We start from the raw sequence: 16,704 nt of genomic DNA on the forward strand, positions 1-16,704 counted from the left end.
TAAATGTATTCACTCTGCTGCTCCCCAGTATCTCTCCACACTCGTCCTTCCCTACACCCCTTCCCGTGCACTCCGCTCCATGGATAAATCCTTCTTATCTGTTCCCTTCTCCACTACTGCCAACTCCAGACTTCGCGCCTTCTGTCTCGCTGCACCCTACGCCTGGAATAAACTTCCTGAGCCCCTACGTCTTGCCCCATCCTTGGCCACCTTTAAATCTAGACTGAAAGCCCACCTCTTTAACATTGCTTTTGACTCGTAACCACTTGTAACCACTCGCCTCCACCTACCCTCCTCTCTTCCTTCCCGTTCACATTAATTGATTTGATTTGCTTACTTTATTTATTTTTTGTCTATTAGATTGTAAGCTCTTTGAGCAGGGACTGTCTTTCTTCTATGTTTGTGCAGCGCTGCGTATGCCTTGTAGTGCTATAGAAATGCTAAATAGTAGTAGTAGTAGTAGTAGCATACCAGTGTTGAATCATGAAGAAGTGGAACCTGTGCAGAGTGCCAGATTCAACTCTGGCCTCCTTGTTGGGCAGACTGGATGGACCATACAGGTCTTTACCTGCCGACATTTACTATGTAAGTTATAGAATGCTATAAATTATGAGGTCCTTTTTCAAAGTGTCGGAAATCCAACGCGGGCTTAAGGCTTGCTAAAATGGAAGTACCACCAGGCTACCATAGCAACCCGGCAGTAGTTCCCACCCCCAGCATCAGTGTGTACCCAGCGGTAATGGGGAAGTGCCGCACACTGCCCGGTTAACACCGGGTTAGTGCGGGAGCCCTTACTGCACATCAATGGGTGGCAGTAAGTGCTCTCCTCCAAAATGGCCTTACGGGAAGTGCTTCACTTGCCTTATGGCCATTTCTTTAAAAAAAAAAGCAAGACCTACCTTTTACTGTTTGCGGTAAAAGGGGGTCTTGGCGCATTTCAAAAACACACACTGACGACAATGCAGACCCCCTTTTGTTGCAGCTTCGTAAAAGGACCCCTGTGTGTATCACTGGGTGCACTGACTTAAGCCTGCCTTTGACATAGCGTAAGAGGACACATTTAAACATGGGCACTCTAATGCCGATCTTATGCTAATATTCTAGAATGGAATCTTGGCTCCAAGATGCCATTATAGAATTGGGGCTAAGCCCATGGCATTAAGGTGTCTAGACTGAGACACCAATTTATAGAATTGATCTTGTAATCTCTTCCCTTCCCTTTCTTAAATAACTCAGGGGACCTTTTACTAAGCCACGTAGACACCTACGAGAACGCAACGCATGTCAATTTGGAATTACCTCCCGGCTACCATGTGGCCTGGGTGGTAACTTCATTTTTTACGCGCATCCACTATGCGCACTGGAAAACATATTTTATTTTCTAGCATGCGGCACTAACTGGGCGGTAAAGGGCATTCTATGCGTGTAGACCATTACAGCCCGGTTAACGCGTGAGACCTTACCGCTAAGTCAATGGGTGATGGTAAGGTCTCAGACCCAAAATGGGCCAAAATTTTAAAAAGGCATTTTTTATAGGTGCGCTGAAAAATGGATCTGCGCGTGTCCAAATCACACACCTACACTAGCGCAGGCCATTTTTCAGCGCATCTTAGTAAAAGGACCCCAAAATTTATAAATTGAACTAAAATCAAGAAATCCCTATTTTCCAGAAATAAAAGGCATCCCACCAACCATTGATGGTATAGTTTTAAAGCCAGCTATGATCACATTTTTCAAACACCAGTTGCAGCATTTAAAAAACTATCTGGACAATATTCAAAGTGATTTAAGCAGGCAGAAGAGGCTGTTATGTGCTATGCAGGTTCCAGCTGCATCCCAGTGGCAGCTCTTGGCCAATCACCCCCAAATATTCAATGCCAGTACCTGGACATGGTAAAAAGGGGGAGTAGTGTGACCAACAATACTCTTCCAATAAAGCCCACTTCAGTGGTTGGTTTCTAGTCCCTGGACATGGCCAGTATAGAATATCAAGGCCTAATTTTTGGCTGCAGTTAGTGTTTAAACATATGCTCACTGCCACCAGCTGAATATTGACCAGTATATACATTCAGAACTGCTATACATGTAATGCAGTCACTGCCAATAAACATATAAGCCAACTATCCATGGATTTTGAATGACACTATCCGCATAGGGGTAAATTCTCAAAAGGGCACTGAAATTAGGCGCCAGGATGATGCGAGATAAGCACAAATTCTAAAATGGCAGTTGTGCACACATCTGCCTTAATAAAATACTACAGTAAGTTTGCATCTATGCACCTAACTTTAGGCGCAAACACACCAGCTCAATGGCTGGTGTAAATACTCACGCTTAACTATAGGCAGTTAGGCACATAAATATAGTATTCTATAACCATTTTTCACTCTAAGCTGAGCGGGAGTCCTCCACCTACAGTCCTGCCAGTGGGGGGTGCTGTTTCACTATCACATTTTCAATAGTGAGGGACAGGCAAGCTCTGCAGGACTCTAGGGAACCTGTGTGTCCCTAGCAAGTGAAAACACAATATTGAAGCACCCCCCCCCCCCCCCGGCAGCAATACAGTTAAAGGGCTCCCACTCAGCTTAGAGGGAACAGTGTCTATAACCTGTGCACCTAACTGCCTGACACCCCCTCCTAGTTTATGCCCCCCTTGAAGCTGTGTGCTCTGGAATTCTAGTGCCTATCTTATAGATTAGCCACTAAGGGCAATTATATGTATAACTGCTAATTGGTGCTAATTAGTACCAGGGACAGACTGACCATACAGGCAACCTTAGGGCCCAGGGATGTGGAGGGGGGGGGGCAGTGCTCCCCTCCCACGTGCCCAATGTGAAATGTCCTTCTCTCTCCTCTGGGACTGGGATGTACTGTCGCTTCCCCATCCTGCACTCCCATCTCCAAACCCCCCCCCCCCCCACCCCCCACCCCTTCACAGGCAAGTTGATCGGCAGCTACATCAGCTATCTGCTGCTAACGCCAGAACTTCCCTCTGCAGTGGCCTGCCCTCTTCTGACATCACTTCCTTCTTCCAAAAGCGCAGGTCGCGGCATAGGGAAATTCCAGTGTCAGCAGCAGATGGCCGATTTAGATGCAGGACCAAAAGAAAAAGTCAGTGGCAGGGAAGAAGGAGGCAGCAGGACTGGGGAGACCCAATGGTCCTCAGTCTGCCTCTGATTAGTGCCAATTAAGGCCAATTATATCCAATAAATGTCTGATAATACCCCACAGCCAATTATTAAATCAAGTTATGTGCACAACTGACTTTATTCTGTAATATGTGTGTGCAAATTTGTTTGCTAGTCAGAATTTAGAACACACAATTTATAGAATTATAGGGATAGTACCAGCAAAAATCCCTCTAAACCCCATTGCACTATCCATATGGTGCCGGCAGTGACTACATTATGAGGGTACATAAGTACATAAGTACATAAGTAGTGCCATACTGGGAAAGACCAAAGGTCCATCTAGCCCAGCATCCTGTCACCGACAGTGGCCAATCCAGGTCAAGGGCACCTGGCACGCTCCCCAAACGTAAAAACATTCCAGACAAGTTATACCTAAAAATGCGGAATTTTTCCAAGTCCATTTAATAGCGGTCTATGGACTTGTCCTTTAGGAATCTATCTAACCCCTTTTTAAACTCCGTCAAGCTAACCGCCCGTACCACGTTCTCCGGCAACGAATTCCAGAGTCTAATTACACGTTGGGTGAAGAAAAATTTTCTCCGATTCGTTTTAAATTTACCACACTGTAGCTTCAACTCATGCCCTCTAGTCCTAGTATTTTTGGATAGCGTGAACAGTCGCTTCACATCCACCCGATCCATTCCACTCATTATTTTATACACTTCTATCATATCTCCCCTCAGCCGTCTCTTCTCCAAGCTGAAAAGCCCTAGCCTTCTCAGCCTCTCTTCGTAGGAAAGTCGTCCCATCCCCACTATCATTTTCGTCGCCCTTCGCTGTACCTTTTCCAATTCTACTATATCTTTTTTGAGATACGGAGACCAGTACTGAACACAATACTCCAGGTGCGGTCGCACCATGGAGCGATACAACGGCATTATAACATCCGCACACCTGGACTCCATACCCTTCCTAATAACACCCAACATTCTATTCGCTTTCCTAGCCGCAGCAGCACACTGAGCAGAAGGTTTCAGCGTATCATCGACGACGACACCCAGATCCCTTTCTTGATCCGTAACTCCTAACGCGGAACCTTGCAAGACGTAGCTATAATTCGGGTTCCTCTTACCCACATGCATCACTTTGCACTTGTCAACATTGAACTTCATCTGCCACTTGCACGCCCATTCTCCCAGTCTCGCAAGGTCCTCCTGTAATCGTTCACATTCCTCCTGCGACTTGACGACCCTGAATAATTTTGTGTCGTCGGCGAATTTAATTACCTCACTAGTTATTCCCATCTCTAGGTCATTTATAAATACATTAAAAAGCAACGGACCCAGCACAGACCCCTGCGGGACCCCACTAACTACCCTCCTCCACTGAGAATACTGGCCACGCAATCCTACTCTCTGCTTCCTATCTTTCAACCAGTTCTTAATCCATAATAATACCCTACCTCCGATTCCATGACTCTGCAATTTCTTCAGGAGTCTTTCGTGCGGCACTTTGTCAAACGCCTTCTGAAAATCCAGATATACAATATCAACAGGCTCCCCATTGTCCACATGTTTGCTTACCCCCTCAAAAAAATGCATTAGATTGGTGAGGCAAGACTTCCCTTCACTAAATCCGTGCTGACTTTGTCTCATCAGTCCATGTTTTTGTATATGCTCTGCAATTTTATTCTTAATAATAGCCTCCACCATCTTGCCCGGCACCGACGTCAGACTCACCGGTCTATAATTTCCCGGATGTGTCTATATAGGCACTATTTTATAAATAAACAAGGCACCTACTTGTCTTTCTAAGATACTAGCATATGTGGTGAAGAATGCACCTTGAATGTGGGTGCACTCACTTATACCTGCTTGAGAGCTAGTGTGAATGACAATACATACTTTATGCATGTATGTGCATAGATTAAGGTATTTTATAATTAAGGTTGCAAACTGGATCCAGATTCTCCCAACAAGGTTGATCCAGTCCTGGGTTTACCCCGTTGCATCCAGAGACTTTTAGTCATGCTTTTCTTTGGGAATGTTTTGGGGAAATCAGCATTAAAAGTCCCTGCATATAACGGAATAAACTCAGGACTGGATCAACCCTGTCAGGTGAATCTGGATCTAGTTGGCAACCCTATTCCTAATCTGCTAGCCCACCTTTGCTAGCCCAAACTCCACCCCAGTGCATGCCCACTGGCAAAGTGCATGCCATCATGACATGGCCCATACTTTGTTGTTGGTTTGTTATAAGAGGTCATTCATGTGCTTAAGTGGTCACAAACATGAGGTACTGATTTTATAAAATAATGTCCTAAATATATATTCAGTGCTGCCACCTATCCATATAAGGACCATGAATATATGTAATTTTTAAAACACTGTAGCCAGCGTTAAAACAATGCAAATAGCAGCTTTAAAAATTGACCTGGTTATATATAAAACTGAAACTCTAGGATAGAGGAGGACATGTTTCTCCATGCCCTGCTTTTGGCAGGGTAGCAGCACAGCCTGTTTCCCACTACTGGCCAGAGATGAGACCAGGTAGAAATGGCCCAGGCCTGGAAGTACCTCTACCAACAGTTTAATCTATGGGCCTCCTACTCCAGAGAGGTAAGAGCCTACAAGGAGAGGCACAGAAGAACCACAGCATGCCTGTGGAGCACGGGGCAATGAATATCTAGAGTGACAGGAAGACTAAAGCAATGGATCAGGGGCCCGGGTCCTATGTGAGAAAGGACCCAAACTAAAAAAATTGTCCAGCCTAGGCACATAGCCGCTAGGTGCCCAGACTCTACCCTTGGCACCTTGCAAGCATGTTGCCCATTGCTGATATAGTACCTCAACAGTATGGAGGGGCCAGTGATTACTGCCGTGTGTTTCACTTAGAATGTGACTGTCCGTTGTGTTCTGTGGATCTATGATTGTCCCATTCTAGCACATGGTAGGAGCACTAGACTGAGCAGGAGTCCTGCACCTATATTTCTGCCAGTGGGGGGTGCTGTTTCACTACCACATTTTCAATAGCAAGGGACAGGCAAACTCTGCAGGACTCCAATAACCTGCCTATTTCTAGTGATTGAAATCACAATATTGTAGCACCACTCCCCACTAGCAGCAATGCAGTTGGAAGACTCCCGCTCAGCTTAGAGGGAACAATGGGTAGGACTTGGAGTAAAGGGCCTAGGATAGCTGTCCTATGTACAACATTATTTTTATAGTATCTGGACCTATGGTTTTAAAATATTTGTTATTAGTCTAGTTGTTTTTATGGACTTTGTAGTGTTTCACTTTATTCTTGGAACTTTTTAATTATGTATACTGTTTTGTGGTGCTTTGTGAAAGGCGGTAAAGCATGTGTACAAATCAACTATATTAAACCAAACATACTAATAGCAGGGAAAGGGTGATAAGGGGCTGGAGGTAGGGTTACCATATGGCTCCAGAAAAAGGAGGACGGATTGAGCCAGCCGGGTTTTACTTCCATTGCTTTCAATGGAAGTAATTGCTTTCAATGGAAGTAATTGCCCATTGCTTTCAATGGAAAGCAATGGAAGTAAAACCCGGCTGGCTCAATCCGTCCTCCTTTTTCTGGAGCCATATGGTAACCCTAGCTGGAGGGGACTCCCCAAGGGATGTTCTGAGACTTGACATAGCCAAGTAACTCACTGACAGCAGGCCAAGGGTACACTAGAGACACACATGTTTACAAGGGATCTAGGTTGCACATGTCAGATAGGGGGTACACCTAAGGATTCTCTCTCTCTCTCTCTCTCTCTCTCTCTCTCTCTCTCTCTCTCTCTCTCTCTCTCTCTCTCTCTCTAAAGAAGTGGGACCATTTCCTAGAGCTCCATTGATGATCCTGCCTGCAGGACTTTATGAAAAGACAGAGCAGGATAGAGGTGAGCACACCAACTAGAGAACAACATCACCCACTCTGCATAAATATTGACCTTCCCAGGAATGCCCATCTTAAAGTAAGAACTCAGCTGCCTTGACAGCTGGTCTCAAGACACATACCACATGGCTTCCACAGCAATAACAGCTTGTCTGATAGGCATCCTAACAGCTCAACCCACTCTGAAGGCATCTAATCATAAAGCATCCAATCATCTTTATCTGTTCATGCACTACAGCTTCTAACATGCACACCACTCCTCTAAGCCCACTTGCCTACAATATTGCAACCCTGCTACAAAAACAAATCATTCAATGTTAGCTTCCAAAACATGCCCATTCACATTGCCCTTTCATACTTGTCTCTCACAAGCATGCTTGACTCACCCATATCCCCTTCACTAGGGGGAGGGTCCAGGTTAACCAGGGGGAGCACTAGATATAAAGGTCTGAACTGTACAAGTTATACTCTTATCAACAAATAATGCCTTCTACACATTCTATGTAGTATACAACAGCTGTCAAGTAGCCTGGGTCTCAGTTCAAAATATTTAAAACTCTCTCTCTCTCTCTCTCTCTCTCTCTCTCTCTCTCTCTCTCTCTCTCTCTCTCTCTCTCTCTCTCTCTCTCTCTCTATCTAAAGAAGTGGGACCATTTCCTAGAGCTCCATTGATGATCCTGCCTGCAGGACTAGATGAAAAGACAGAGCCCTTTCATACTTGTCTCTCACAAGCATGCTTGACTCACCCATATCCCCTTCACTAGGGGGAGGGTCCAGGTTAACCAGGGGGAGCACTAGATATAAAGGTCTGAACTGTACAAGTTATACTCTTATCAACAAATAATGCCTTCTACACATTCTATGTAGTATACAACAGCTGTCAAGTAGCCTGGGTCTCAGTTCAAAATATTTAAAACTCAATTATTTCAAGCACTTATCAATGCTAAACCACATACACACAAATGGAAACACTTCAATTATATTTAAAGATGGCATAAGAGGCAACATTCCATAACTTAATTTAAACTTGACCAGACACAAGTCTGCTATAAAGACAAACTAGTCAATATATTCATGTTTGATCTATTCTTACTGTACACCGCCTTGAGTGAATTCCCTCAAAAAGGCGGTAAATAAATCCTAATAAATAACATGTACAAAGTAATTTAAGCAGGCAGGAGAGGCTCAGTAGGTTGGCCACCGATATTCAGCAACATTTAACTGGGCAGTGCCGCTGAATATCACCTCTGACCAGCCATTTTTGGTGGTCTGGAGAGGGGCATTCTGAGAGTGGAATTCGGGAGGAACTGGCAGCTATGTGGGTACCAGCAATATTTAGAGCTAGTGCCTGCATAGCCAAGCAACCAAACAGGACCACATAAATAGCAGTCCTAACTTTAGTCACTTAGCTATGCAGGTGCCGGAACTGAATATCCTGAAGTGTTCCTTTCCCTTCCTCTCACCCCCAGAACATTTCAAAAAGCCACTTCTGATCCCCCCTCCCATCCCCCTTAACACCTCAAAAGCCCATTTCAATCTCCCTCCCCAAACATATTGAAAGCCCCTTCCGATCCCCCTCTCCCACTAAACGTCCACAGCCTCCCTGCCAGGATCCTTTCGGGCCTAACTGCCTGATCCCTGGTGATCTAGTGGGGAAACAGGCAAGATTGATGTCCACACAGCTGCCTCTTCAAAATGGCACAAAATTGTGTGGTATCATGTGTATGTATAGGATGCATGAAGCTAGTGCATGCTTATATGCTCCCTATATGTAGGCATTCCCAGGGGCATAGTTTGGGTGGAGAAGAGGCAGAGCTGTGCGATACATGCATATTTTATAAAATACACATGTAGAGTATTTATCATGCTCATTGCTGCTGCCTGAATATTGGACCCACTGAGCATGCATAAGCCCCTTTTTTATATTCCTGCAGGTTATACAAAAAATTTTATCCATTAGCCTTACTGTTATATGAATAAAGGCTATCTATATGCTCAGAGGTGGGGTTAAGGACAGGCCGGTGCTGTCCAAAAGTTTATCTGGAGAGTGGCAAAATTCAGTCACTCTCCAGGTTACTTATCTACAAAATATTAACTCCGTTGATCCCTTCCTTTGGGGATAAAAGGGTATTTTTCATGAATCGTTCTTGTAGGAAAGATTCTGGAGGTGGTAGACAATATTTAAGGGTGAATGTGTTTATCCATTTTGTGAAGACTGTTTCCAAGGACTGTGCAATATCTATATCACACTCAGTATATAAAAGTAAAGGTAAGTGAACAAGTTGTAGTTGAGATGTTTTATTGAATTAGCTGCGTATGTTGGTTATTTTAGAAGCTCTATTCCTGTTTTGGGTGTCTGAAAACCGGCATTTAGATGTCCATATTGCATGGAAATCCAAATCTCAATTTTATAAAACCAGGATATTGCTGTCTAAGGGCATAGTCTGGGTGTGTTTTGGGCAGGATTAGGGAGGGGCCGAAAGACGGACATCCAACTCCAATTGCAGAAAGAGAAAGGGACCTCCATGTCCAAAAAGATGTACCCCCATATTTAAACCTGATATTTGGCATATCCAGGTTACAGAAAGGTGCTCTGATTGAGCAGCTCTGCTCTGGAGCAAGTAAGGGAAGTCACAGTAGGTATTTTTCTGAACCTGGGGGGAGGGGGGGGTCAAAATTTAAAAAACAAACAAACTACAAACTGTGTTATGGATCACAACTGACTACTCTAACCATTAGGCTATTCTTCCACATGGATGGCTAGCTGGCCTTTTTATAATATGGACTTTCTTATGCTGCCACACAGAGGTCCATGTTCCTTGTTTTGCTGGTTCATAGTTTGGATGTTTCAGTTTGTAAAATGGATGTTCATGTTGGACATAGCCAGCACTTGGACATTTATTTTATGACAAACTGTATGTTGTTAGATCCTGTTCTAAAAAACAAGGAACATGCATATCTGATTACACTTGGATGTCCATATTCTGAGTTGGGCATCCTTTCTAAAATTCTGCTCCACATGTTAGGCTAGCTTTCAAGAGCCATGTCCCCTTGATCAGATCAATGCATGGAGCATAGCTCCCAAACACTGGTCACAAGTGTATTAACTGAGTTCAATAAAAAGGGATTGCCCCCAAATTTGTTTGCACCAGAACACATACGAGAAGAGACTTGAATATGCATACCTAAAAGGAAAGGAGAGATAGGATGCAGACATTTAAATACTTGAAAGATGTTCATGATCAAATGGGCCTTTTCCAAAAATGGGAAGGCTACAGAACTAGAGGTCATAAAATGGAGCTGCAAAAAGGGAAACTTTAAAAGCAACATCAGGTATTACTTTTCACAAAAAGAGTGATGAATGCCTAGAATGCTCTTCTGCTGGAGGTGCTAGGAATTCCTATATAGCAAGAGAATGGAATCCTATATAGCAAGAAAACAGAATCAAAATATTAAAGCTTTTCCACTCATAGCAAAATTTAAATGACTTTCACACTTCAAAAAGTGCATAAAGGGGCAAAAAGTGCATAAAGGGGGGTAACCTGCTTGGAACAGCAGACAAGATGATCATGCTGATCTTTATCTGCAGTCAATGACTTCATTACTATGGTACTATGACTTTTGTTTTTATGTAACCATCCAAGTAGATAAACGTGACAACTGCATTACCTTACTTAGGGGGTCTTTTGCTAAAGTTTAGCTCGAGGTATCTGCAGCAGGGCCCATAGGAATAAAATGGTCCCTGCTGCAGATAACCTGAGTTAAGCTTTAGTAAAAGAACCCCTTAATGCTGAATATGTATTTATAAAGTTCAGCAATCCAGACTAATATAATCTTGTAAACTGCATGGGAGTCCGCTGTATATGTTCTAACCACTGCTGCATCTGTCTTACAGTTTGAATTTTGTGGGACTGGCAGTTCAAACCACATCCAGTGGTTAAAATGTGGGCAATGGGCTCCCATGTAGCTAACAGGGTACGTCAGCCCCGGTGCCCTGTTTACTATGGCGCTCTAGCGCTTTTTGCGCGCACTAATGCTATAGACACCCATATATTCCTATGGGTGTTTCTAGTGTTAGCACACTCTAATTTTTAGCGCACACTAAAAATGTTAGCGCGTCTTAGTAAACAGGGTCTCTCTTGTTTTTACCCAAGTGCTTCTACTCCCAGAGCTTTATGACCAAATCTGATGAGCAGTCTCTGTTTTAATGGTTGCATTATATTCCTCATGTAGAAAAGTCCTTATCTTGCATATGTTAATCAAGAATCACCCATTGGTGCCTCATTATCATAAGCATGTAGGAGAAATCACTTACAGAATTGACTGTTGGAAAGTTAAGCCCTTTACAGGACAAATATATGAAAAACTGGATATTTCTCCAAGGCATCTTTATTTGCCTTGAAAAACTGCTCCCTAAATATACTTCATTCATTTAAGGCGGGTCTGCATGTTTTGTTTAGAAGAAGGTTCCAAGCGTTTCACTGAAAGGAAATTGAACATTTTGGTTTCTTGAACTGCTTCTGCTACATTTCTGCTTTTGGCTCATAGATTGACAGGTCTAAAAGAAAAGCCATATGTTTATAATTTTTTCACGATCAAGTCAATTCAAAATGAATGCTATCACCTCCAATTAAAGTAGAAAGCATTTTTATGAGAGTAGCGTTTTTAAGTGGTGTCAGTAATAACACTGCTGGGTACACTCAGGATGAAATGGGACAGCTGGGAAGGGGCAAGAAGGAAATGACTGGGTGGAGATAATTAAAGAATGTGGGATGCATTTGATATTGTAAATTATATAATTTCTTTGTTATCTATTCTGAATTGTATTATTCCAATGTGGGTTTTTAAAAATATTTGTTGTAAATGTAGGAAACCCATAGTAACACTAAACTGCAAAGCTAATTATGGGCAAGATAGTAACATAATCAATAATCTATATCACATGCGGAGTCATTAATTGAAGTGATGTGCATACCAGATTATGCCCAATAAAAGCAAAGATAATGTAGAACACAGGTTCTCAATCCTGTCCCCGGAACACACCTAGCCAGTCAGGTTTTCAGGATGCCCATAATGAATATGCATGAGATAGATTTGCACACAATGGAAGTAGAGCATGCAAATTTATTTCATGCATATTCATTGTGGGTATCCTGAAAACCTGACTGGCTAGGCGTGTCCCAAGGACTGGGTTGAGAACCCCTGATGTATAATGATATATATGTTTCCAGCAATCTGATGAAGAAAACTCCCATAAGTTGCTCCAAAGAGGTCTCCTAGGAAATATAAAAGGTGAGAGAAAGTTTCACTGTTTCAAGTAACATTCTGCAAACTAGGTATCTAAAATATTTGACGAACAGCAGAGAAGGAATGGGCCTCATTTATTTACTGAGAAAATGAGTGCCAACATTTTTGACCTTATTCATATTTCATTCTTTACAAGATTTTTGTCAGTTCCTAGTATGTTGAGGCTTTCATGCACACAACGTTGTATATTTGCTTATGTGGGCCCAAGCCTGTGGATTTCTGTCCTTTTGGCATTACAGTTGGAAAAGAATCATTTGATTTTTAGGAAAAGGGAAAATCATACTTATCCATGAAGGTGTTTGGTTCCTTGGGTTATAGGCATCCCACAGAATCATTAAGGAGGCTAAATCTCCTCAACTCCAACTGTGACCTTCCCCTACCCACCTCTCCTTCACTGCTACCTTCTGCTGCTGGAACCTGTAACAGTGGCAAAAACGAAAAAGAAGCATGTTGCCATTGTCATTGTTTGTGCTGCTGCTGGTTCTGCCAGTCCTACTTCCTCTGACATAAGAGTTCCTGTTTTGGCGGGGAGAGATTACCAGACCCAGCAGAAACATGCACAAAGGCAACAGCCTCACACCTCTTTTCTGTTTTCTGCCATTGTCGTGGGTCCTGGGAAACAACAGTGGCAGAGTTAGCAGTGGGGGAGGGAGTGAAGGAAACAGAAAATGATGGGCCAGGGAATGGGAAAAACAGAAAATGCTGGATCAGGGAGAGCAGAAAGAAAGGGAATGTGGTGGCTTGGGTTGGCAGTAGATACAGAGATGTAAGGTGACAGAGGGATTATGCTGGTTTAGGGGAGGGGAAAGGAAGGCCAGGAACATAAAAGAGTGATACTGGGAGCAGCGGGACATGAATAGGGTGATGGGAGATGCTGGACATGTGGGTATAATTATGGTTACATGGGTCATGCTTGACACAGGGAGGGGTAAGAAAACAGAGGGGCAATTCTGGACACAGGAAGGAGTAGGGAGACAGAGGTTATGCTGGAAAAGGGAAGAGAGAGGGCAAGAGAGGTTGAATGGATGGGAAGAGAGAGGAGATGCAAGATAGAAGGGAGAGAGAGAGAGGAGATGCAGGATGAATGAGGAGAGGGAGAGGATATGGTAGATGGAAGGGGAGAACAAGAACAGAGGTGCTGCATGGAAAGGAGAAGAGAGAGAATAGAGGGGATATGCTGGATGGAAAGAAGAGAAAGAGAATATGCTCGATGGAACAGGGAGGGAGGGAAGAGTTAGTGAAATATTAGTGAATAAGAGAAAGAGGAATAAAGGAGCTGAGATGAGGGAAAGAGTCAGAAAGCTGTAGGTAGCCAAACTGAAAACTGGATACTCAGAATGCATGAAACCTAAGAGAGCAGAAAAATTAATAGAAGAAAGCTGAACAGAAAAGGTGAATGTTGGAAATGTATTAAGGAGGTGAAGAAGACAGGAGGAGAGAGAAAAATGGAAAGGAAACTTTGGAAAGAGAGTTAAGAGAACACAGAGTAAAACTGAAACCAGAGATAGGGACCAAGATGATTAGAAAAAAATGTAATGGCCAGACAACGAAGTAGAAAAAGGAATTTTATTTTAAATTTATGATAGTTTGATAGCGTTAATAAATTAAAATAAAAATCAGAAATAAGGTGATATCTTTTTCTAGGACTATCTTAATACATGTTTTCACTAGTTTTCAGAGGCCTAAACATCCTTCCTCAGGTTAGGACAGTGTGGCCTTATTTTAAAAGCTCTATTCATGTGTTGGACATCTGAAAGCCAGCATTTAGATATCCATATTGCTATTTTATAAAGCCAGGATACATACGTCTAAAACTACAATACATACTTATGGCAAGAAAGCATGGTCTGGGTGTGTTTCTGCAGAACTAAGGAGGGGCCAAATTATGGACTAGCAATTCTGATTTCAGAAGGGGAAAGGGTGTCTATGTCCAAAAAGATGGATGTTGGTATTTAAAGCTGGTACTCTGATTGAGCAGTTCTACACTAGAGAGATTAAGGAAAGTCACCCTTTTAATCCCCCAATGGTTGTTGTCACCAACCCTCCCATCCCCCGATGTGAAACTGTTAAGGCATATCATCAGATCATCTTCACTCCTTTATAACCTTATTTTTTTAATGTTCAGTCCTTAAACTTAGATTTATAATTGTTACAACTTTTCTCTTCAAAATATTATACTTTCTGTGAAGATGATCTCGTAAGGATTCAAGGACTGTTTCTGTTCCATAACCGTGTCTGAATCCAAAATAGATTGACATTGATTTCGCCAATTTCTCTCTTCTAGCCAATCACTGAGTTGATTACAGACTGTCCTAAGTTATCCTAAAAATGGGATGTTGGATACTGGCTGGTAACTTTCAAGTTTGTCCTTGTCAAGATGCACCATTGCCCTTTTTAATGCTGTTGGTAGTTGCCCATTAGAAAGAGAAGTGTTCACGAGTTTTGTGGTGCCTTCTATGAGGCCCCTGCTTGCCACTGTAGTGTTTATGGTGCTGCTTTTTCCTAGGTATGCCTTTGTTAAATGACTCATGGAAGTTCGTGCTGTTATGGTATGGTAGAATTACTCTATGAAGATAATTTTTTAACATTGCACCTACTTTTAGGTGTAAAGAAAGCGGCTACTTGGAGTCTACCAAAAAAAAATGTGCCTACTTTTCTTTATAAAATATTAGCATAACAGGTCTAATATGAGCCTATATTTTAGGAACATGCCCATGCCTAGATTATAAAATTATACACACAGTTTTAATACCAGCCCTGGTCCAGGAAGATGCTGTGGTACAAGCTTACTGTCCCCAATGAAAAGATTTGTGCAATCTGGGATAGGGTACTTAGTAAGAAGACCTGATGTAAATACATTGAAGACATTGGCTATTATGGGATGTCATCCAAAGTTTGGTATCCCCTCTTACTACTTCTACTGTTTACATTTATGGTTATTCCACACTTAAACAGAAATTAGTCAATTTCCTGGTACCGTGAGAGAGGAAACTTGGGCACTGAAGCATACTGCATGAATGTATATCCCTTAGGCAGCCATAAGAGACTTGCTGACCTGAACATGTATACCCTGGAGGAAAGGGGAAACAGGGGTGATATGATACAGACGTTCAAATATTTGAAAGGTATTAATCCGCAAACGAACCTTTTCCGGAGATACGAAGGCGGTAGAACGAGAGGACATAAAATGAGATTGAAGGGGGGCAGACTCAAGAAAAATGTCAGGAAGTATTTTTTCACGGAGAGAGTGGTGGATGCTTGGAATGCCCTCCCATGTGAGGTGGTGGAGATGAAAACGGTAACGGAATTCAAACATGCGTGGGATAAACATAAAGGGATCCTGTTCAGAAGAAATTGATCCTCAGGAGCTTAGCTGAGATTGGATAACAGAGCCGGTAGTGAGAGGCGGGGCTGGTGGTTGGGAGGCGGGGATAGTGCTGGGCAGACTTATACGGTCTGTGCCAGAGCCGATGGTGGGAGGTGGGGATAGTGCTGGGCAGACTTGTACGGTCTGTGCCCTGAAAAAGACAGGTACAAATCAAGGTAAGGTATACACAAAAAAGTGGCACATTTCTTGGGCAGACTGGATGGACCGTGCAGGTCTTTTTCTACCGTCATCTACTATGTTACTATGTTACTATAACTGATGAAACAAGTGGCCCCTGTCAGGAGCATACACTTTTCTTGAAAGTCTGTTAAATGATGAAAATGTCTGGCATTCTTATTTTACCTGGAAGCTGGAGGCTCCTCAAGTTTGAAACCCTTCAGCTAAATGCGCCTTCTACTGAAATATTTTTATCATTGAGTTTTTTATAGAAGCCCATCAAGAGTGGTATGGTTTTACATTCATTCATTTGAGTATTTATATACTGCTTAGTCCTAAATGGTTTACAGTTTCACTTTACAGGTACTGGATCTGTCCTTAGTGAGCTTACAGTCTAGGTAGTACATTGTACTACTGTGTACCGGAGGCAATGGAGGGTTAAGTGCCTTGCCCAGGGTCACATGAAACTGCAGAGGGAACTGAACTTGGTTCCCCAGGACCTCAACCCACTGCTGACCATCAGGCAGCAGCAGGAATCCAACCCAGTTCCCCAGGTCCGCAACCTGCTACATTAACCATTAGGCCACTCCACTTATTTGGTGGAGGTTCTCTGGACCTATGATGGCGATTATTTCTTTGCTTGTATATAAGCTTTGCACTGTTGCTGAAGTCTTTAGAAAACGTAAAGAGATGGATGTACAATTTTGAGATTCACTATATGCAGTAGACTATTTTTGAGATTTTTTGTTTTTTTCTACTGCTAGATGATTTTGAATTAGCAGTCTAATTAGTAGTCATCCATTTTGTAACAGAAGCAAA

This window comes from Microcaecilia unicolor, chromosome 5 (assembly GCF_901765095.1).
Source record: "Microcaecilia unicolor chromosome 5, aMicUni1.1, whole genome shotgun sequence".
NCBI classification, from domain to species: domain Eukaryota; kingdom Metazoa; phylum Chordata; class Amphibia; order Gymnophiona; family Siphonopidae; genus Microcaecilia; species Microcaecilia unicolor.